General features: G+C 47.9%; 1 protein-coding gene and 1 non-coding gene across 2 annotated transcripts in view; both read right to left on the bottom strand.

The window, feature by feature from the left end:
• Positions 1-24,198, bottom strand: part of COL4A2 (collagen type IV alpha 2 chain) — a 209,806-nt gene that overhangs the window by 99,409 nt on the left and 86,199 nt on the right. The window lies entirely within an intron of this gene.
• On the bottom strand, positions 225-328 carry LOC118148514 (small nucleolar RNA U13). The gene has a single exon (XR_004735344.1). It is a non-coding gene; the product is annotated as a small nucleolar RNA U13 (small nucleolar RNA).

Raw genomic sequence — 24,198 nt, 5'->3', positions numbered from 1 at the left:
TCAGGACCCTTGGGCCCCCTCCTGTCCTGCATTTTAACAGGATTCCGTGTGATCCTTGTGAAGTGGTCCCTGTCCCAGGGCTGGGCTGGGCTGGCTGCCAAAGTACCAACTACGGGGAGTCTCAGACCTTGTGAATTTTCTGGTCTAGCCGTTTGGGGGTCAAGGGAAGGAGCCTGGGAATTTTCATATGTATATATTTTTCTTTTTTCTTTTTAAGTTTTTCATGTGAGATGGGTCATGTGCTGATATTTTAACCAGGTTTGAGAGAGGCATGTCTCACACATGAGTGTGAATGCTCCAGCACCATGCAGATGACCCATGAAAGGACAGGGAATTTATATATATATAATATATATATTTTTTGAGGCAGGGTTTTGCTGTTGCCCAGCTGGACTGCAGTGGCATGATCGTAGCTCACTGCAGCCTCAAACTCCTGGGCTCAAGCCATCCTCCTGCCTCAGCCTCCCGAAGTGCTGGGGCTACAGGCAGGAGCCACAACCCAGTCAGGAACTGATATTTTCATCAAGGCCCTCCCGCACTTCAGATTCACCCAGGAGCGGGTCTAATTCTCCTGTACCACAGGTGAGGGGACAGCCCAGAGAGATGAGCGTCTCACCCACAGCCCCTGGACCCAGTGGTGCTTTGCACATGGCAACACTCGCTTCCCAGGGTGCTGTGCCGAGGGTCCCACACGCTGAGGGTCCCATGCACCCACTTCCCACGTGCTCTGAGGGTCCCTCACACTGAGGGTCCCACATCATGGTCCGGGCCGCTCTCCACCGCTGAGCACTGCTGGCTCATGTCTGGTTTGTGAAGTGAAGGTGGTGGTGGGGTCTCTGAGAGCCCTGCCTGCCTTCCCCCTAGCCACCCTGTCAACTCTGCAGGCTCTGCGAACACTGCACCCCAGCCGCCATGGCCTTCCGGCTTGTCCCCTGCCTCCCTGGAGTGCCCCTTCCCACGCTGGCACAATGCACTCCATGCTCCAATCTAACTGAGTGCCTAGCGGTTGGGCCCGTTTCTCTGGAAGCTCAGGGCCATGGCACAGGCAGCCCTCACTGTCTGTGGCTCTCAGGGCCTAGAGGACCTGACTCAAGCATGGGCTGTCTGGGGACATCCTCCTCTCCTCATAGCTGGAGGAGGCGGCCGGGGCTCCTTCCACCACATCACACTGCAGGGCACTGCCACGCTCCATCTCTGCCCCACACTCACATGGGACGGAGAGGCCCTTGGAAGTAGGGCTCATGCCTCATTCACATTCTGTCCTCAGCATCCCTGGCAGGATTTGACACACAGAGTGAGCTTCCTGTGCTGTCTGTTAAACACATGCATTGTGGCATTGCTATTTACCCCCTCCGCCTGGCTCCAAAATTCATGTTCTTCCCACGTGGAGTCTTCTATTTTTAGACCACGTTTCTGACCATTATACTGAGTTCCCGATTTCTGAAGCCAAGCATCAGCGGGTCGTGCTCTAGAGGACTTCGCCCTCTCCTTTGGTTCCCCCACCCCCCATTCAAGTCCTTCGGTCACCTTTATCTACTGGAAAACATGTCATCTGCAATCTCGACTTTCCTCCAAGCTCTGCGCTTGCCCAGTGGAATTTCTGATTGCTCGTTCCACCAGATGATCTGGTTTTATCACCTGCATTATCAGGGAGAATGTTTTCCAGGCATCTCAAGCGGAGTCATAAAAAAGGAGACCACCAGACTTGTGGAAAGGAGGGCTGGGCCGGTGCAGCTCGCACTCAGCATCTGATTAGATAAACCAGACCAACTGCTGGGACTGCGCTGGAACATGAGGCAAGGGCTCTGGAACGCCAGGACTCCCTCCTCCAGATTTAGTTCTGGTAACATTTGAACCGAGTATTTTGAGGACAACTGTGGGTGATAAGCCAGATCCACATAAGCAATTCAGTGCAACTCCTGTGACTCAGGGGCTTAAAGGTTACGGAGGAAAGGGCGAGTCGGCCAGCGCAGGTCTGTGAGAGGCTATCAAAGGACGACGTTCCATGCCTATGGGATATCTGTGTTTTAAATTCAGATCTCAACCTTATGTCCACAAACGCATGTTTCCGTTTGGTCTTTTGACCATTTCTGGGCCTGGGTGTGAGTGACGTGCAGTTCTGGTGGTGAACACGAGGTGGCAGACAGTAGAATCCACCGGCCCTCGGCAGTGATGTCACCAATTCTGAGATTGTTTTGTGTTACAATGGCTCATCTCGGTGGGACAGAGGGCAGGTCCCTCATCTGTCACAGGGAGCTCACCTCCCATGGGGAAAATCCTGACTGCAGAGTTCCAAAGATGTCGAAAGAGCATGTCACATTCCATTTTTCTTTCTACAGGGTGGCTGAACAAACTCACGGATTCGTTTGACAATTTTCTCCCCTTTGACTTGCTTACCGGGAAGTGTTCCAAATTTGTGTATTGGTGGCCCTGTGAGACCCAGACCACCAGTGCGTGAGATAATGGTTTCAGGTTATTAGCGCCGACCCCTGGTGGGACTGAGCTGTGCCAGTGCTAACACTTTTACTCCAGAGTGCTCACTGTTTGGGGCACTTTCCAACAGCCAGCCTATTCAATCCTCATAAACCTCTACGAGGAAGTACTGTCATTCTACCCATTTTACGGGCGAGGAAACTGAGGCACAGAGAGGTTCGGGTCACTCGGCTGGTATACAGAAGAGGGGATGCATGCGGGGCTTTTCAAAACAGTTCTGTAGGGCACTGTCACCTACATACAAACTTCCCTCGAGGAACAGACATGACTTTAGACTCCGAATATCTCTTTTCCACTGACTTTCCTGAAGTTGTAATTAAGCCAAAAGCAGATGGACAAATTGTCTGCAAAAGTAAACAACATATGCTTGGGTTTCAAGGAAATCCACACAACACCAAGCCAGCCCCAGTCCTGCAGAGGTGATTTAAGAACACTGCTTCTCTGCTTTAACCGACCCTGCGTTTGTAGCCATTTCACGGCTCATTAATCCCCCTCCCTGCTGGACAGTGATGGGTAGAAAAAGAAGGTGAAACCCAAACCAGTCATTCCTGTTACTTTTTAGCAACGCTGGTCAAAAGGTATGCAGAGGAGGCCGCTGGGGTTGCAGGCTGATATTCCAAAACATTAACACATGCCAGGGAGATATTTAGACATAACCTACGCTTTCTCCAGCTTCTCTGAATAGATTGGTTGTTGAAAAACGGGCACTGTCACCCACATACAAACTTTGGAAGATTCTCTAAACAGCTGTGGAGTTTCACATGCTAAGAAGTTTGGCTGGTTAAGTATATTCTGAAGCCGGGTTCAGCTGGACCTGGGGGAGGATGAGCTTTGTGTTCAGGTGAGTTGGGGAAAGCAGGAGCCCACCTCATGGAAGCTCAGGCTCCTCGGGAGAAGGCAGTTAAGGTTGAGGAGACCTGGAGGTGCTGACCTCAGATATGAGCTGAGATGAGGCATGGGAGGCAGCGGTGGAAGTCCCTGCAGTGACCCCACAGGCCGTGAGTGAGGGGTTAGGAGTATCAGGGAGAAGACAGCTAGGAGGAGAAAAGGGCAGAATGGTGGCCATTTGGTTTATGAACCAAGCAAAGGGATTTAACACTCATCAGTTAAACTCGGATTCATGTGATGTGAAACCCGCTCAGTGCGTCCTAGGTTGAATCCCAGCTCTGCCAGTTCTGTGACCACAGTCACTGCCCTTCCCTGGGCCTCCGTTTCTTCATTTAGGAAATAGGAATATTCACTGAATTCACCTGGTTGGATTTTCTAGGAGAGAGCTGATGTTACTGTTAAATCCGTTCTGACGGTCTTTCCACCAGACTGAAGAAACGTGTGACGGGTTTGATTTCTGAACAAACCAAGCTGATGACATCAGTCACGTGTTTTGTCACGAAGAAAACCAAAGGGTATGAAAGTGGATTTTAATTTGACTTCGGGAGAGACACTAAGAAGAAAAGGAAAGATGGGGAGAACGGGTGCCGGGGGTAAAGTCGTACGGGAAGGTTTCAGGGAGGTTCCAGGTGATGGCACCAGCGGCAGAAGCCCACACATGAGGTGGGGAACTTGGGGTCTGTGTCACTGAGTCCCAGGGGGCTGTCCAAGAACAGAACGAGTCTCCCAGTGATGAGTTATGTTTGTTTAGAGTCAAAAGATGCCCCCAGGATGTCAGCTGCAACTCAAACATACATTTGATTGGGAACACTTGGAATTATAAGCTTAGGAACAATACCTAGAGAAAAGCCTGGCCTATCTTTGAGCATGATGACTGCAAGCCTTGCGAGGGGGACAGGGGACGTGGCCGTGAGTGGTGGAGCGGCTGGCTCCTGCTCACAGATGTCTCATGCTCCGTGGTGCCTTGAAGCTTGGTGTGAGGAAGGTTAAATGTGGACGGGAAGAGCCAGACTGCAGACCGCAGGGAAGTCTTCCTCATCTCTTTGAAGGTATCTGATATTTTGGAAATCATCTTGCTGGGAATTTGTGCAAAGCTACTGTCCACAGGAACACCAAGTGTCTGATGCTGGTCAGATACTGGCTGCCAGGGCCAGCTGATGGCCCCAGCACTGGCCCCGGGGTGGAGGGACGTGTGGGCCAGGTTTTACCACGCCGGGGTTATTGTCTGACATCTCTCCCGTTAACAAAGGGCTGGTGCTATCTGGACATCCTGTACTCCTCCAAGACTCCCCGGTTTGGAGTGATTATTTGGGCAAACAGTGAACACACATCCGCAATTAAAAAAAGAACAACAAACCGCAAGAAACTGATCTTTCTTCAGTCTGGTGGAAAGATAATGGATGGCTCATTTGTCCAGACATGAAGCCCTGGGTCCTGGGTGAGAGGAAACCAAGTGACATTAACATCCATTCCAAAGAAGTGACTCAGCTGGCTCCCTGTTCTCATGACACGGGCGAAAACAGCCTCCAGAACACTGGTTCTTCCCAATGGCATTTGTTAAAAGAGAAATCAATAGCAGTTTTCATCCGCAAAATAGAAGCCAACAACTGGGCGCAGCCACACTGCCCCCGCTATGCTTCCTGTGCATCTGGTGTTCACAGAGGTGTAGCAGGGCCAGTGCAGACCCCCAGAGATGCACGGGGTTCATTAGGGAGCAAGGAGCACTATGGGGAGAGGGAAACTCGAGACTTAGGGTGGGGCTGCGCTGATCATGGTACTTTATTGCTTTCTTTGAGGGCTAGAATATCCATATTGTGATTTTTCCCATCACAACCTGGGTGGTCAGCTTCTTAATATTAATAAGATTATTCCTAGAAAGCTTCACCTATAATGTTTTTGTGAGATTTTTGTGCAAGAATGTGTATGTGTGTGCATGTGTGTATGTGTGTGTGCATGTGTATATGTGTGTGTGCATGTGTGTTTATGTATGTGTGTATATGTGTATTTGCATGTGTGTGTGTGTGTGTGTCATGTGGCTGTCGTGGTCTTCTCTCATTATGACCTTCTGGGTCTGTCTCACTGTGAACGTGCTGTTGAGCCAGGCAGGAGTGATTCTGCAAGGATGTGTGGAGCTTTCTCTCTGTGTCCACGCCCAGCCATATGAAAGGCCTTCCACACTAACGCTTTCCTCCTCCTCTCTGAAGGATCCATGACCCAAATGATGGCGAGAGAGGGCGGCTCTGCATGGCCGGGCTTTGGATACACCTCAGCGGCAACACCTCTCACATCTGACAGGCACGGGAGCCGGGGCAGGACTTGGGGAAGGCCGCTGACAGTGAAGCCCACAGCTCTCCAGCCCTCACGTCCCAGAGCGTGGGCACATTCTTTCAGGAAGCATGGTGACGGGGGACATTTTTCTCTATTCAGATAGAACCTGGACATATTCCAAAGCCACTTCCTGTCCCCCATTCACACCTTGAACCTGGGTGAGCTGTTTCTGGCCTGACCCTCTTCTCCAAGGGTCTGCAACACCACTAGCCACCGCTGTGAGGCCCTCCCGGCTCTGGGGACCCCTGTGGCCCGGCTCAGCTGTCCTCCCTCCTTCCTGGAATGGGTTGCCCTGGTGGGCCCAGCCCCGCCTGGGCTTCTCCTCATACCTCCGGCCCCCTCCTGATTCCTATTCTGCTGAACATTGAATTTTGCTGCTCCCTTCCCCTCCAAACTCGTTAGGTGGGATACCTCGTTCACACCAAATGGCTTCAGCGAACACGCAGAGGCGGGTGGCTCCTACCTCCCTCGTGGACACCTCTGTCTAGAGGATCTGCAGATACTTCAAACCGGGCAGGCTTCGAGTTGGAGTTTCTTACCGCCTTTCCTCCAACTTGGCTCCCAGCAAAACCCCCCAAAACAGCAACAACCTCCCTTTCCTTCTCTGCTTCTTAACTCAATGAACTGCAAGGCCCTCAAGCCAGGCTCCAGAACCTGAAATGGGGGAGACACTGCTGCACCCCCTCCTCACACTGCACTGGGGGTGGGCGCTGACGCTGACCGGCTTTCCCCAGGTGTCTCTGGAGTCTGCCATTTCCTCTGCGTTCCCAGCACCTCCGTCCTGGCCCCGGACGTCCTCCTTACTTGCTGCATTAACTCTGGAGAAGCCTCTGCGCACCCACACCCCTGCCACACTCATCCCCTCTCTCTGCTGCTACCATTCAAATTCTGAAATCCAAGGTCCTCTCTGGTCCCTTTCTAATGCAAAACACTACGCCCCTCTGCACCCTGCGGAGTGAAACTCCAGGCGGTGGGTGTGACACCCAGGCCTCCTGGCGCTGAATGTGCCATGGCTTTCTGGGTGCAGCTCCCCTCCACCCTGCCGTGGTGGCTGGAGCCCCGCTTCCACGGTCCCTCGCCCTGTCTGCTGATCTCTCCACAACTGTAAGGCACTCTCCTCGCTATGCCGGCCTTTCCTCTGTCTCTGCTCGCTGCGCTGGCCTTTCCTTGTTTCTCCTGGTGGACTGAACTTCCTCGCTCTTCCTCGCTCACTGCTTCAGTGTCCCAGGCGGGAGCTTCTCCAAGCCCTTTTCTCCCACACCTGCGTTCTACCCGAGGGGTGCAGTGCTGCCCGGGCCAGAGACGTTGCTCTGGAAGGGCTGGTTTCATGGTCAATGCAACTAAATATCAATTATTTGAAATTCTTTCCTCCCTTCCACTGGGTTTATACCACAGAGATTCCCAGTTCTGTGGAGCATTGCCTCATAAATGCCCTGCCCTCTTTCCTGGGGAGCGGTCAGGGTGGGCCGCTTGCATACCAGCCACCTCTTGCAGGATGAGCCCCAGCAGCAGGAGACCCTGCCAGGCCCCTGAAGGCATAAGGGGAGCAAGGCGACTCCGGTCCTCTACCTTCAGGCAGCGAGATTCAGTTCTTTGCAGTTTACCTTTCCTCAAGTGTTTAGTAATCACCCAGGGAATTAAGACTGCTGCCAAGGAGACACACACACACACACACGCACAGATGTACACATATATACTTCTTAAATGTACACGGTATGAAGAACAGGTAATGGAGAAAAATCCTGAGAGAACAAAACGTATAACTCCATTGGAAGTTCACTTCTGGCTGTGGTACGAAAAGCATCTCAGCTGATGTATAAATTACCAAGAAAAAAAGACCTACTAAAAACACCAGGTACTCACACCGAAATTTCTAATTAAATTACAATTACTTTAGAAGCTCAGCCCCCATATAGAAACTTCTCCAGGGATATGCTCTAGGATGGACCTGAGTTTTGCTTCTACTACAGCCAGTCATGCAAGACTGAGAGGTGTCATTTGCAAAGAATGAGAGGTGTCATTTGCAAAGAGTGAGGGGTGTCATTTGCAAAGAGTGAGAGGTGTCATTTGCAAAGAGTGAGGGGTGTCATTTGCAAAGAGTGAGGGGTGTCATTTGCAAAGAGTGAGAGGTGTCATTTGCAAAGAGTGAGGGGTGTCATTTGCAAACAGAATTGCACCAGGGAATTGCTGTGAATTTACTGACATGCTCCTGCTTACGCTGTAACTTCCTTAAGACCAGACAGCCTGCGAGCCTGGAGGTGTATTTCCAGTCCTGTGCAGGGCTCTCGGCCTGGGACTGCTCAGGGACTACCCCCTGCCCACTTCGCCCCGGGTCTGCACTGACGAAGGGAGCCATCCGCGTCCGCAGGCGCAGCAGGTCAGCTTCTGCAGGCCTCTCCCACATTCCCCTGATTTCTGACAGGCTGCTGGTTATGAGTACCAATTCACTACCGGTTTACATTTGGGAATTATGGTGAATGCTGTCATAGAATTTACTGGCTGCTCAGTTTGGCAGTGATTTCTTTGCACCGAATATTACTTTGTCATGCAAAACAGTAGCACTTTCTTGGAAGCTGAGGATCTGACATGCCAGGCAAGAATGCAGGCGGCAGACACTTGATCACAGTAAGAGCGGCCATAGCTTCCCCAGATCGTGATTCATCAGAAGACGACACCCAGCACTTCATCGTTTTTAGTCGCTCTCGACTCAACTTCCCAAGCTCATTCCCAGAGACCTCAAAACTGTTCTGGGCTGATAGCAGCAGGTCCCCAGGATGCTCTCTTAGAACCCACTGAGCAGCATAAAACCATGGCCATCTGCTAGCGGACAAAGACCTGAGTCACTCTGCCCTCTTAGAAGACCCCAGAAACCAAAACCCGGGGAAAAGCGAGGTGACTTCAAACAGCAGAGTAATCGTTCAACATGTAAGTTGTCCGTACCTGCAGCGACCACCTCTTCACAGACAGGGTAATTCCACCATGTTCACCTCCACAGAGCCAAGATCAGGTGAATGGATCTGGACTGGGGGCCAGTCACAGCCTCCAGCCTCTCCTCCTAACTAGTTCTCTGCCCTTCTAGGAAAATGTTGGCTGACGGAGAAGATCGGTCTGGGAGTGGAGCAGAAATCCAAAGTGGGCAGGAAGGGGGTATCCTGCTCTCATGCTCCTGGGGTGGGGGCTAGAGGTGGGTCCCACACCGGGACCCGATAGTGGGTGTTTCTTGGGACACAGACTCAACCCAGGCTGCCACACAGCCTTGTGGAACACATCCTGAGTCCATCCTTCCTGAACCTCCACAATAGCCACCAGCATGTATTTTGAGATGGTCCATTTCCCAGCCACAGTTCACCCAGTTGACCTCTGAGATAATCTGCTGCCTTTGGGTTTTACAGGGATTTTCTAAAATGTTTCTCTCTAGCCCAGATCTCCCTCCAGTTGCCCCTCTTCTTCCTCTCCCCAACATGTTTTAATTTTATGTCTTTATTTAATTTTGAGACAGTGTTTCACTGTCACCCAGGCTGGAGTGCAATGGCGTGATTACAGCTCACTGAGGCCTCAACCTCCTGGGCTCGAGCGATTCTCACTTGTCAGCCTCCTGAGTAGCTAAGACTACAGGCACGCACCATCATGCCTGGCTCATTTTGTTTGTATTATGTTGCTTATTTAGGCTGGTCTTGAGCTCCTGAGCTCTAGTGATCTACCTGCCTCAGCCTCCCAAAATGCTGGCATTACAGCTGTGAGCCACCGTGGCTGGCCCCAGCTCACTTTAAAAATGGTGTGGATTTGGCCGGGCGCGGTGACTCAAGCCTGTAAATCCCAGCACTTTGGGAGGCCGAGGCGGGTGGATCACGAGGCCAAGAGATTGAGACCATCCTGGTCAACATGGTGAAACCCCGTCTCTACTAAAAATACAAAAAATTAGCTGGGCACGGTGGTGCGTGCCTGTAATCCCAGCTACTGGGAAGGCTGAGGCAGGAGAATTGCCTGAACCCAGGAGGCGGAGGTTGCGGTGAGCTGAGATTGTGCCATTGTACTTCGGCCTGGGTAACAGGAGTGAAACTCCGTCTCAAAAAAAAAAAAAAAAAAAAAAATGGTGTGGATCCTACCCTTGCTTCGCAGAGGCCCTGGGTCCTGTGGACCGCTCCCTCCTCCTAAGCCCCTCTTTCTCTGGGAGGCCTGTCTGCTGGCTCCATTACTGTCTCTCTGTCCACTTGGTCTTTTCTTTTCAGGGATTCCTTCCTGGACTCCTTCTTAATCGGAACTATTTCTCAGACCCACCCTCCCTAGTCCTGCTCTTCTCCTTACACTCACTCTGCAATGGTGGGTCCATCTGGGGACCCTCCTGTGAGCCATGGTGGCTCCTCCTTGTTATATTACACTCCTGGCACTTCCCTGTTGGCCTAACACAGGCCACACCTTGTGTCTTAGCTGGGGCAGCCTCTTGGCCTCCCCCTGCTAGGCAGTGAAGTCGGAGAGGGCAACTGCCTTACGCAAGACTGCTTCCCCAGCCCATATCACCAAATCCCTCACACGGTAGGTGTCAGTGTGTTCGCTGAGTATATGAATGGTTGGAATATATTGATTTTTCTAAGTCTGGCATTGTAGAACCTTCAAATCTAAGTTTGCATGTAAACATCTCAATTGACTCAGAAAGTTTACCATAAGAAGGCAATTAGCGTGACTAAAAAAATCATTAGTATATTATCTGCCGGCTTTCACTCTTTTGCTTTGAACAGACTGGTATGGTCTGAATGTCTGTGTCCCTCCAAAATTCATGAGTAGAATTCTGATCCCTCGTGTGTTGGCGTTAAGAGGTGGGGGTTTTGGAAGGTGAGCAGGTCCTGAGGGTACAGCCCTGGTGAGTGGAATTAGTGCATCTATCAAAGAGCCCCCAGGGAACCCACTGTCCCTTCTGCTTGTGAAGACACAGCAGCAAGGCGCCGTCTCTGAAGCGGAGAGCCCTCACCGGAAACCACATCTGCCGGTCACTTGCTCTTCAACTTCCAGGCTGCAGAACGACGGGCAACGACATTCTGTTCTACAGAAGTCACCTACACTAAGGTATTTTTGTTACAGCACGGACTATGAACGTACTGAGACAGAAACTGGTACCAAAAGTGGGGTGCCGGGGTAACAAATACTTAAACACGTAGAAGTGGCTTTAGAACTGGGTAATGGGTAGGGTCTGAAAGAATGTGGAGGTGTATGCTAGAGACAAACCTACACGGCCATGAACAGGACCTTAAGGGTGATTCTGATGAGAGCCCGTAAGAGGAGGAGGACTGTGAAGAGAGAGAAACAAATTAAAGGTGGGATTTACCACCTGATCTCAGCTCCGTGGAGGGGCACGTGGTAGAGCTGACCTTTCTGTGAAGAGGTGGTGGCTGCAGGTATGGTCAGCTCCCATGCTGGACAATTTCTATACTATTTGAAGTCACCTCGCTTTTTCCCTTGGGTTTTGGTTTCTGGGGTCTTCTAAGACAGCAGAGTGACTCAGATCTTGCCCTCTAGCAGCCCTCCTCTTAGAGATTCCCTAAGTGGCCATGATCAGAGTGTTGGTAGAAATGTGGACAGGAAAGGCCATTCTGATGAGGTCTCAGACGGAAATGAGGATCATGTTATTGGAAACTGAAGGGAAGGCCATCCTTGTCATAAAGCAGCACATAACTTGGCTGAATCATGCTCATGTTCTGTGTTTTGTGGAAGGTAGAACTTCTGAGTCATGAAATAGGATATTTGGCAGAAGAAATAGCAAAGCGAGGGTGTGGCATGACTTTTTTAACTGCCTGTGGTAAAGGGCAAACAGAGAGAAACAAGTGAAAGATGGAATTTATCAGGAAAAAGAAAGCAGAACCGAAAAATCTGGAAAAGTCTTAGACTGGCCAGATAGTAGAAAAGCAGAAAACATGTTCAGGAGAGAACTTCAAGATTGTAGCCAGGCAAACATTGGATAAGGAGATTCATATGATAGAGGGAAGCCAGATGTTGCTCATCAAGTCAACTAAAGAAGGACCCCGTGGGCAATCGATGGCACTGCCCCATCCACCTTACGCCCAGGATGGGAGGACCTTGGGGGCAGAACAATTTCAAGTCTGTTCCCTGCAATCAGGTATAGTGCTCCTCGGCTGCCCCAGCTGTGGCTCCAGTGGGTCCAGGTGCAGCTCAGATGGTCTCTCTGGATGGCACAGGCAGGAAGCCTTGGTGGCCTCCATGTGGTGCCATCTTTGCAGACGCACAGAGTGCAAGAGCTGTGAGAACGTGGCCATCTCCTCCTAGCTTCCAAGGGATGCCCTGGAGAACCTCAGCACCCAGGCACCGGCCCGACACGGGAACAGAGCCAACACAGAGAGGTCCCATGAGGGCGATGGCGTGTGGATGGGGCGCCCCACTCCTCATGGTGAGGGCGCCTAAGAAGAGAGCTGTAGAAAAAGCCTCAGTCTATCAGAGCATTATGAATAATGTTCTATTCATAGCAGTGTAGGTTTATTCTAGGTGGGGAGGTGTGGGAGTGGGGCTGTCGCCAGCACCCAGAACAGTGGAGTGACCAGTGTCTAACTCCAGCCTGGGAGAGTGGCAGTGAAGGCAGTGCCCCGTGAAGCCACAGGAGGCAGGGATGCCAAGAGACTTGAGGAGGCAATCCCCACCCCGCTGTGTCCAGAGGTGGGATATGGTGTCAGAGATGACTCTTGAGACATAACATTTAATGTTCTTTGCCCTAGTGGGTTTTGAACTCATCTGGCACCACTCTCTTCATTCCTCTTTCCCCCTAGAGGAAATAGAAGTGTCTGTCCTATGCCTGTCCCACCACTGTATTTTGGAAGCATACAATTTTTTGGGTTCACAGGCTCACACTGAGAGAGAAATGTGACTGAGGATCAGTCACACCTGGATTCTCACCCATATCTGATTTAGATGATATTTAGATGAGACTGGATTTTAGACTTTTAAGTTGATGTTGGAATGAATTAAGACTTTTGGGGCTATTGGAATGGAATCAATGCACTTTGCATGTTGAGAGGTTAGGGGTAAAATGTTACAGTCTGAATGTGTCCCTCCAAAATTTACATGCTGAAATCTATCTGCTGGTATTGAGAGGTGGTGCCTTTGGGAAGTGATTAGGTCGTGAGAGTGGTGTCCTCATGAGTGGGAATAGTGCCCTAAAAGGTCACTAATGAGGGAGCATCTGTCCCTTCTGCCATACGAGGACCAGGCAGCAGGGCAGCATCTACGAATCGTGGGCTCTCATCAGACACCAAATCTACTGGTGCGTTGACCTTGGACTTTCCAGCTTCTAGAACAGTGAGAAATACATTTCTGTTGTTTATAAATGACCCAGTCTAAAGTATTTTTTGTTGTAACAGCCCCAATGGACTAAGACGGTAACTGATTCACAGAGACATGGTTGTTAAGACCTTTCAGGCCAAGAGAACCCTCAAAATATAGGTGGATGAAAACCGGTTAAATGATCTTGGGTTGACTGTGCTGAGCATATCCAGCTACTTAGAAAGTAAAGACGCTGAAAGTTCTTCTAAGACAAAATGAGAACTCTGAAGAAGCTTTTTAAAAATAAGTTTTGTTTGCTTTAGTTCCCCTTGGTAGGCAAACATATAAACAAAGCCCCATTGTCTCTTCAAAACTCACTTAATTAGATTTTCTCGTTTATTTACGGTAAACACCTTCCTGGAGTTTGTATGGCGCGTGCTGCTGCTTCACATTGTTTTAACTGCTCTTATTCATTTTGAAAGACACAGATTGTCCTAAAATGAGTGTGGCTGATTCCCTTGAGCAAAGGCAATGCTAGCAATAGGAAGAACCAAGCCTCATCTACAAAATGGGTTTTAGTTTTGACAACGTTTCTACCTAGGAGCTTGTTCTCTGCTCCTCCTCCCCACCTGCCGGTTAACACAAGGTAACCAATATCCATCTATGCAATCAACACATGAGAATGAATTTATAATCAAGGGCAAAGCTGAACAGCTGTTTGGATGGAACAGTCAGCTATAAAACTGAAAACTGCTGAAGCCAACTCACTGGTTAGGAAAAAAGTTGGAAATGCGTGGGTGTGTTCCCAGGGTCTTAGGAAAATTCCGGAAGTCCAGCAGATGTTTTCTGTTAGGAGGTGATGGAAGCCCCAAGAGCTACATCTTCTTCTTCTCTTAATTATAAGTTTATTTACGAAAACGTTTTTTCTCAAGTATTTCTCTGCCAATACTTAACAGAATGCTGGTCAAAGCGTTCAACTCATGAGCCTTCACGTGTAACCAAAATATGTGCACGTGGGCGTGGAATCTCTATAGGAAGCAGAAATCTAAGTCCATTGTTATAAATGCTTTATCTTCTGAATAGCTCTTTTATTTACTGAAGTGGAATTAGAAATTTCTCTTTAATCTAATCAATTGTAAAAGTATATTCAGGTTTCATTGGTTACAATATTTCTGCCTCTTTGGAAAACAATGTAATTAATAGTCATCATAATAATTTTTCTTTTTTTTTGGTTTCTCTACATAAACAATAAATGGGGATAGATTCAAGGAATCAGAAGTTAGTGAAGCATATTTAAAACCCTGACTTTCTGCTCTCTAATTTTAATTTTGAATACATGTTTAAATACCTATGAGATGCTACTTTCCTTACTGTATTTGCTTTAATAGCTTGTGTTATGAAAGCTAAACATTGACTCTTACAGGGAGAGGGAATGAACATTTCCATTGACCAAAGTTTCAAAAGTTGTGCGGTGAATTAATATTCAGAAAACATCTGAAATCTTACTTAAATTTCTCGTCTGCTTAAGAACTTTTTCACTTCTTTTCCTGTAGTAGATATCTGAAAGCCAACTTTTTCACTTTTATTACGCATACAAATTGATCTCCAAAAGGTTTATAAGAGATTGGGTCTATATTTCAAAAGGTCCTTTATGAATGAATGAAGACAGGAGTTTCCTATCTAGGCCGGCTAGTTAGTGAGGCTGCAGAAGCAGCCAGCATAAAAACCTTCTAAAGTCCAGGAATCCAGCTGGCTGCATGTTTTGGAATTCGTGTGATTACTACTCATGGTTACTAGATATATTGTGAAGATGGAACACATTCAAGAACATTAGATTCTCTTGGCCTTGCAGAGATTACTCAATTCATCAGGAATTTTAATCGAGCATCTTACAGATGGAACTTCTGCAATTATCAAGCTTCAGAAGCTATGCCCAAAGCAAACTTCCCTCAGATTCTGCCTTCTCTTACCCTCAAAACAGAATGTTTTTCCCTAAAAGAAGCAGGTGGCCTCTCACATCCCTGCCAGGAATATCATGGAGGGCAGGCATAACCAGATTAAAATCAATTAGATAAATTGTGTGGGAATTTGTGTTTTAAACATTTTCATGGCACATGCCCCACATTTAGGCAATTTTTGCAAAGTTCCAATATTTTTATATATTTCACAAAACTGGATTGTGTCACCCAGGGAATGATATGCATCTGGAGAACAGAAGGTTTCCCAAGACCTAGGCTCAGTTCCACACATTTGCTTCTTGTCCTCTGTGGGAAAGAAAATAGGAAAAGTGGTTCAGAGATGCAAGACTTTAGGTCTGGGGCCAAACTAGGAGAGCTTCTTTCAAACTCATTACGGGTAAAGCTGACTAGACGTCTTCATTCTCAGATCACGTCAATATGGGAGCTCGCTTACGCCCCACATGCCAGCATGAGCATGTCACTCATACATAATGGCTGTCAAGCTTCTCCAGTTGTTTTGGGAATGTTATCTCTCAACCAGGTGTCTGACATCATAGGCTCTGCAGCTTACAGCAGGGGCAGATTTTAATCTTCACTCAGCGGGGGGTCTCCCTTGGTGATCCAGACAAGTGGTTTGACCTTGGGCTCCTGTGCGAAGGTGAGTTAATTAGCTAGTGAGGGAAAGATGTGATAGGTGGTCGATAAATTTCCCTTGTCCTTCTCTCCCATGCCCTTTGGTTCCTTCGACCTACTTCTTAAACATCTTTCTCAGTAGTTACCATAACACCCTGCACAGAGCGGCTGGCTGCGTAACAACTTACGAATTCTCCCAATTTTCCTGTCAATAAAAAAACCAGCAGGAATTTGTGGCTGATCTCTTTTGATAAAATGGCCTAAGTGAGCCAAAAAAGATACAGTTATATACAATTAGGGGTAAAAATAGTTTTTTTTTTTTTTTTTTTTACTTTGCTAAAAAATTTGCTTAAAAAAAAAAAAATCAACCTAAATTGATTTGGTTGATGGACTAGATGATCTCCAGCTCCATCCAGCCTCTGGGCTGGCTACGTCTCCTATCATATAATGCTGACTGTGCTTTTTGTTATTCGATTTCCTTCCTTCCTTCCTTCCCTCTCTCTCTCTCTCTCCCCCTCCCTCCCTCCCTCCTTCTCTCTCTCTCTCTCTCTCTCTCTCTCTCTCTCTTCTTTTCTTTTGACAGACTCACTCTGTAGCCGAGGCTGGAGTGCAGTAATGCAAGTGCAACCTCCGCCTTTTGGGTTCAAGCAGTTCTGCCTGAGCCTCCCGAGTAGCTGGGATTACAGGCATGCTCCACCACACCTGACTAAGTTTTGTGTTTTTAGTAGAGAGGAAGTTTCACCATGTTGGCCAGGCTGGTCTCGAACTTTCGCCCTCAACTGATCCACCCACCTCGGCCTTCCAAAGTGCTGGGATTATAGGTGTGAGCCACTGTGCCCAGCTCATTACTTGATTTCTAAAGTAAATGACTTCTCTACACTTATGTCTCCAATTGTTTGCTTATTTACATTTACTGATGTCATTTCTACAGGTGGTTGAGTTTTCCTCATAATAAATATGCATTTTATAACTTTAAAAAAGTTGCACTTGAATGCATTTCACACCACGTCTTCCCCCACCTACAGGGACATGTAAAAATAGCAACAGAAATGACCAAGAAGGTGAAGGGACAAGAGAAGAAAAAGAAAAAGGAAGCAGAAGCAGCAGTAGGGAAAAAAAAAAAAAGAAAAAAATCTGATTTTTGAGCTTTTCTAAAAATAACTTCAAAGCCCTTCAATATGTAATGGTGCGGAGAGCTGATGCTTCGCTTTGCCTGCATCTGTGTGTGAGTTTTCCCAGCATAGATGCCTTCTTTTCCGTATGTACAGCTGCTTCTAAGGCAAGGGTTCGCCCATCTTTTCTAATCATTAGGGGGTTGTTAACGTTTAACTTCTGAGAGTCTTTCTGTTGGACACAAAATAGCATAAATAAACTTGTGAATATGAAATATAGTGTAAAAGCCTCTGAGCATCCTCTCACAGCCCCCAAATACAGAGCTGGTTCCTTCTCCTGCCCCCATTCCCACCCACGCCCTCTCCTTCCTGCCCACAAAGGGCCATTCATCCACACGGGGCTGACACGCCTGTCTCAGATCGCTTTCTGCGTGGTCCGCATGACCCATGATGCTTCTGCTACATCGATTTGCAAGTGGAGGTTCTGTTCAGAGCCAGTACTCGTGGCTTCAGTTTTGATTTACTCCAAAAATATCTGCCTTGCCAAGATTGTGAAATACGCCACCTACGATGTTCTTAAAAAGTGAAAAAAGTTCAAATGTTTATTAATGGAAAAATGTGCATCCATCACATAGTGGAAATGAGAAATAAAAATTCATTTAAAAAAATGGCTTCGTCCCCCCCCACCCCAGTCAAGCCTATAAATATTAACAACTGAAGCCTGAATCCCTATTTAAACTACAGGGACACAGAGCAGTGGCTCATGATGCTCCAAGGGGTTCTTTGGTTCCGGGGCTGCCCAAACCACTTCCCCTTGTAGTCCACTACAAGTTCGACTTGTATTTGGCAGAACCTCCATGCAGAAGTCCAAGACTGTTCTGACGCATTTGTAAGTAAACAGACTGTATAACTTATCTTCAGACAAATATCAATGGGGGCGGATAAACAGTCGGCCAGGGGAGGTTTTCCAAAAAATCTGCGACTGTCATGTGATATTAACAGGGCTACACTGTGGTCTTGGCAGGCCTGCTCAGGCCTTGAGCAACGTTATGACCAAGGATGGTAGTAGGCCGTGAACACACTCGCATGAGTCACGTCCGTGAAGCCTGGGTGCTCAGGAGGGAGAGCGAGGCCCAAGACTCGTGGAATTCAGAGCTCTGCTTTCAAACTCAGAACAACCCACACAACTCTTGCACACTGACTAGACCTTTTCTCTGACATCTCTCTGTGTATTCAATCTGATATATTCAACAGTTTAAAAAATGAAAGGAGACAAAAATTTGCTGTTCATAAGAAAGAAATTGCAGTTCTCTACAATTTGATGCTGGTGGTATTTTTGTTTGTTTGTTTTGTTTTTTTTCATGGAGTCTCCTTTTGTTGCCAGGCTGGAGGGCAATGGCATGATCTTGGCTCATGGCAACCTCCGCCTACTGGACTCAAGTGATTCTTCTGCCTCAGCCTCCCAAGTAGTTGGGACCCTAGGCGCGCGCCACCATGACCTGCTATTTTTTGTATTTTTAGTAGAGATGGGATTTCACCACGTTGGCCAGGATGGTCTCGATCTCTTGACCTCGTGATCTGCCCGCCTAAGCCTCTCAAAGTGCTGGGATTACAGGTGTGAGTCGCTGCACCCGGCCTGATGCTGGTTTTATCATTAGGGACTGGAACTGCCTTTAATTCTCTCCTCACAGGAAAAATGGGTCCACTTAGTCATTTCTAGTAAGATTCTCAACGGTTTCATCTTAGGCTGCCATGGGATTTGCTTACAGGGGGTCAGTACTCATCACTAGCAGTGTTAAAGGAAGGGGTGGTGGGATGTCTCATGACCAAAGGGCCATGAAGGCATGTTCTCCAGGGAACACAAGAGCCCCATTCCACAGAAGCCCTGGCCAGCAGGCCAGGTCCTACTGCTCTGGGAGCTTTCTCAAGTACAAAACAATGCCCCCGCCTCGGCTGAAGCCCAGAGTGATTCAACCCTGAGGGCTCCTCAAGGAAAATACGGGCATGGAGCTGGACTGTGCACGCCCCCTCCCCCATTTCCAACGCAAGCTTGCACGGGAACCATCCTGTCTCTCTTCCTTCAGCGTCAGAGAAACTTTCCTGTTTTCGCAAGCATAGGCTGGTTGTTAAAAACCGTTCTCAGTCTGCAAGATTCAATCACACAAATCCCCGAAGTCAGATTCACATTTAAGAGAATCATGGAAGGTCAACTTTGGTATCAGTTGTACCAAATGCAGCACACTAACAAGAGATGTTAATAATCGGGCCAACTAGGGGTGGGAGGCAGGGGAGGGCATCTGGGTACCCTCTGAATAATTGTGTTCTGTAAGTCCCGACTGCTTTAAGATCAAGTCTATTACACACAATGGAAGTGGAGAAGAGTATATTTCATGTCCATTTTCACTAAAGCCTTTGCCTGCTTTTGACTCCTTACTTTTCATGTCTTTTACTCCATATTCTTCAAATGGAATTAGGAGTGGACTTTTATTTTGAGACAGGATCTTGCTCTGTTGCCCAGGCTAGAGTGCAGTGGTGCGATCTTGGCTCACTACAACCTCCGCCTCCCGAGTTCAAGCGATTCTTGTGCTTCAGGCTTCTGAGTGGTTGGGATTACAGGCATGCACCACCACACCCGGCTAATTTTTGTATTTTTAGCAGAGACGGGGTTTTGTCATGTTGCCAGGCTGGTCTCAAACCCCTGACCTCAAGTTACCTGCATGCTTTGGTCTCCTAGAGTGCTGGGATTCCAGGCGTGAGCCACTGCAACCAGCCAGAAATGGACTTTCACATTTGCTTCAAAAGCATCAAACATTTTGGGGAACAAGTTTTCAATTAGAAACAAAATGTTATAACCAGTTGAATATAATGACCACATCTAAAAATGTGAAATGAAAATGATAGGAAAAATGCATCATGTTCTCATTTAACTTTGCAACCTGAGGAGCTGGGGCAGGGCATGGAGAGAGACACAGACAGGCTGACAGAGACACGAACAGGCTGACAGAGACACAGACAGACTGACAGAGACACGGACAGGCTGACAGAGGCACAGACAGGCTGACAGAGGCACAGACAAGCTGACAGAGAGACACAGGCTGAGAGAGAGGCACAGACAGGCTGACAGAGGCACAGACAGGCTGACAGAGAGACACAGACGGGCTGACAGAGAGACACAGACGGGCTGACAGAGAGACCACAGACAGGCTGACAGAGACACAGACAGGCTGACTGCTGTCCATGCACGGAGCTTGTGGGGCCACCTCCCCTGCCATCTCCCCATCAGCAAATACCCCATGTGACTTTATACTGTATCTGTCCACAGTGAATGAAACCCCTCTGTAAAGACTTCTCTGTTGCCCGACATGGCAGTGGCAGTCACTTCCTAGGCAGTGCTCCATAGAAGGAAGAGTGACTTGTCCTATCGTTGCAGGGAATTGACTTTGCTGGACCTCCTAAGACACAACCACTGCACTCCCAAGCTGCCCTGCCCGAAGGATTTGTAAGGGGAATGTTGGCAATACCTAACTGTCATCTTATGCACTGATTTGAGATCCAGTCCTCCCAGGAGGAGACAGCTCTCCACTGTTGATCTCCGAGCACTAGGGTCAACCCTGTGGAGGACCCGTGGCTTTGCGGAAAATGGAGGCTGCCAGGACTTCTCCAGCTCCGGCTCCCTGGAGATGTGATGCATTCTGTCTTTCCATGTGTCTCCAGCAAGAAGCTGTGGATAATTTCACAAGTGTCTGCTAATTCCATCAGATCTTTTTTACTTGTTTTGAATTTGTTCTGAATTGAAAAACAAATGTACATCAGCAAGTTGTGGGAGTAGAGAAAAATTAGGGGGCAGCCAGGAGAGCTGAGCAGAGAGCACCGGATGGGCCAGAACTCTGGTGTATGTTTGATGTGTTACATGATGGGTGCATGTCACTCTGGCAGAGACAAGGACAGGTAACTCATCAGCTTACCCGCAAAGGAGCCTGCCTCTCTGGCAGCAGCACGGGAAACAAGGCTGACTGAGGTGTGGCAAACGGCAAGGAGACAATGAGGAACTGAATACTGGCCAGAGAATGGATCGAGAGGTCACGTGCACCAAGACTGTCCCTGTGCAACTGCACGCATTAGGAAATGAACATGGTCACCACGACCGGGGCGCGGGTCATGCAGGCCTGGGACGAATGTTTGGACTTGTGGCCGTGAAACATCCCCAAGGTATGATGGAGCTGCCAGGTGAAGACCTGTGACTCAGTCGTCAACGTTCTCTCTGATTGTGCGAATGCTGTGTGACCATCCTATCCTCCATGTTGAAATACTGACGAGTCCAACAGGTTAGACACAGCTGACAAGTGGCAAATTACTGAGCCTCTCTGTTCCTCATGTTAAAGGGGGAAAATAGTAGTAAGTGGGTTAATTACACACACACAGCAAAACAGTGCCTGGCGCAAAGTAAGCCCTACGTAAATGTTTTCTCCTGTTTTACGATTATAAAACAACTATTTGCCAAATTGTCAAGGGATTTAAAAGAACCTTAACCTACAGCCCTGTGAGAAAAGTTTTTTGAAAAGTGACACACAGATGGTTCCAGCCTAGATACTTCTCTCATGCGTCCACTGTCTGATCTGACTCTTCGGCATACAGACATGGTGGAGAAAGTCCTGATATAGTGGCGGGGGGGCGTGGCCAACACCTCATTCTGCTTGAAGGTTTTTATCGAGTCCTACAGTAAAATGTGGCAAAGATATTTTGACCCTCCTCGTATCTGAGTCATGTAATAAAAACTTTTTTTTTTTTTGAGATGGCATCTCACTCCCCGACCCAGGCTGGAGTGCAGTGGTGGAATCTCGGCTTGCCGCAACTTCTGCCTCCCAGGTTCAGAGAATTCTCCTGCTTCCACCTCCCAGGTAGCTGGATTTCTAGGTGGGCGCCATCATGCCTCGCTATTTTTTGTAATTTTAGTAGAGATGGGGTTTCACCATGTTGGCCGGACTGGTCTTGAACTCGTGACCTCAAGTGATCCACCCATCTCGGCCTCCCAAAGTGTTGGGATTACAGGCATGAACCACTGCACATGGCCTCTTCTTTTTTCTTTATAGTGGGATTCTCTTAAAATTGCCTAGAATTTCAGCACGAATTATAGCTGAAAATTGAGTAATCAAAATCCAATAATAAAATCCTCAATATCCAGACAAAGAATTAAAATGCATTTCAACAGAAATATCATTTCATTTTATATAGCCTTACATTATACTGGACTGAATTCATACAAATAGTGGTTTTGACATAATTTCCATATCCGAGTATTGCCATTTATACATTCCAATCTTTTGAAATTATTCTTGGATGGGAGAGCAATTGAGCATTAAGAAATTGAGCCAGTGAAAGGTTCAGTCTGATATTTTAATTTTATGTTTCCCTTAGATAGCCTTTAAAATGAGCATGTTAAAGAAAAGAAAACAGCTCAATTTTACCTTACAAAAGAAAGGCACGTGAGATGCACCGTATTCAGCGTTTCCCGTGAATCCACACTGCCAGAGGGATTCGAAGCCAACCTCCACACTGCTGCCTTCAGCACCACTGTGGGCCAGTCCTCCCAGATGGGATCCCCGGGGGAGATCACCAGCACCCCGCGGCTGTTCATGTGGATATTTACTGAAACACTGTGGAGTTCTCATTCCAGGCCAATCAAAACCCTCCATGTAAGTCTTTCCCTTCTTATTCTCTACATGGTGAGGATGAAAACCAGCCACCTGCGCCGTGGCCATCAGGCCCTTCTGTGCTTACAGACTTACACGCTCCTTTCTTGGCCCTCCATGGCCTCAGCTCCTCTACTTCTTTCTCCTAGGACTGAATTTGTGGTTAAGAGAGGAGGGAGGACATAGGGCAGCACAGCAGACCAGATGGTTTCCCGAGCAGGAAATAGCCAACAATTATTCTTGACCACAGTTTGATAATGGTTGGGATTTTAAAGCAAGGGAGTCTCAGGCGTCCCCTGAGGAAACAGGAATGAGAAAGGCACTGTACTAATATGGTCTTTTTCTGCATGGGGCAGGGGACATCTGCTGCTGCACAATACATTTCTGAGTGAACAATTCACAAGCATTTTTCACATACTGAGGGGACACACAGGCAGAGGGGCCGGAAGAGCCCCGCAGACTCAGCGCTGCTGTGACCTCCTCTCCTGCCATTGCCCTCCAGGGTCCCGGCTCCTGGTTCCTCAGACTTCGGATATTCTGTCCCGGATTCTTCCTCCTCAAAACCCACCTTTCCTCCTACATCTTGGAGATAAATCATCAGATAAATCTTCCTCCATTTGCTTTTCAACTACAGCACATTCTTTGAACTTACTTAAATTGTTTTGGAATGTGAGTGCAAGAATACATAAAATAAACAATTCTTTAGACTCTTCATGTTGTTCTTTTAAATCAGTTGAGCTGTTGACTGACTTGTTTTCCTGCTAATTCTTTTACTCTTAAATTCTCATGACGTTCGACTGTGACTTTCAGTCTTTCTTTCAACCTCCTCTTTTTCCCTAGAATCTTATAACTGAAGTTCTTCACCTCCTGTCGTTTGTTGTTGAAAACTTGAGTCTTTGTTACCACTCCCCTCCAAATCCACCCAGGGAGCAAACAGAGTGTGTGGGGCCAAGAGGAGAGAAGGCCCCAGAGGAGACACCTGCAGGATGTGCCGGACATGTGGGGGCAGAGAGAGCTCAAGAAACGCAGGTAAATATCCAGCAAGAGCAAAGTAAGGTTTTCAGAGCAGACTGAAGAGAAGCAAACAGTCTATGCTCTCAAGCTGGGGGCACTGGAGAATGCTGTGGTTCACTCTCACGACGGGTGGAGGTCACCTTTTAGTGAGCACCTGCAGACCAACGATCGTGTGACTAGGTACTGGAGATTACCTGTCTACCTCGAATCCCAGCAACAGCCCCAGAAGAAAGGTGTTACTCTTCCATTTTGCAGAACTAAACACTGAGGTTTTCAGAGGTTAGGGTATTACTCATGGGCATCGAGCTAGTAAGTGGTAGAGCCTATTTTCAAAGGAAGATCTGCTGAGCTCTGGATCTGTGCTTTTCACTACTTAATTTCTTCTTCATAAACATTCTTAATGACTCAGACAAAGAATGCATTATCAGATCTCTGGACAGTCTTTTAATGCAACAGATCATGATGAGGACAAAACATTTGAGCTGGCAACAGCAGGGAAGCAACAGAGATTCTGGAACCCCAGCTGCAGGCCTTCTCACAAATGAACGAGTCTGGCTACTCCTGGGTAAGGCTCTTTCAACATTTTGCTTCTAGTTATTTTGTGACCTAAAGTCACAACCCTGCTAATAGCAGAAGGGGCTCTGTAGAGGCCCTATAGATAGTGCAACTATTTAATATTTTCTTGAAGTATGAGTTTGGTACAGGCAGTGGGTTAATACAGCAGCCAATCCAGCATTCTGGAAACAGAGCTTCCAACAAGACTCTTCTAGAAACAAAACAAAACAACAAACGAAAACACATAACCCAAAGCACTACAAA

This window comes from Callithrix jacchus, chromosome 1, assembly GCF_049354715.1.
Source record: "Callithrix jacchus isolate 240 chromosome 1, calJac240_pri, whole genome shotgun sequence".
Lineage (NCBI taxonomy): Eukaryota > Metazoa > Chordata > Mammalia > Primates > Cebidae > Callithrix > Callithrix jacchus.
The sequence above is the reverse complement of the archived record's forward strand: the minus strand, read 5'-3'. Positions and strand labels throughout refer to the sequence as shown.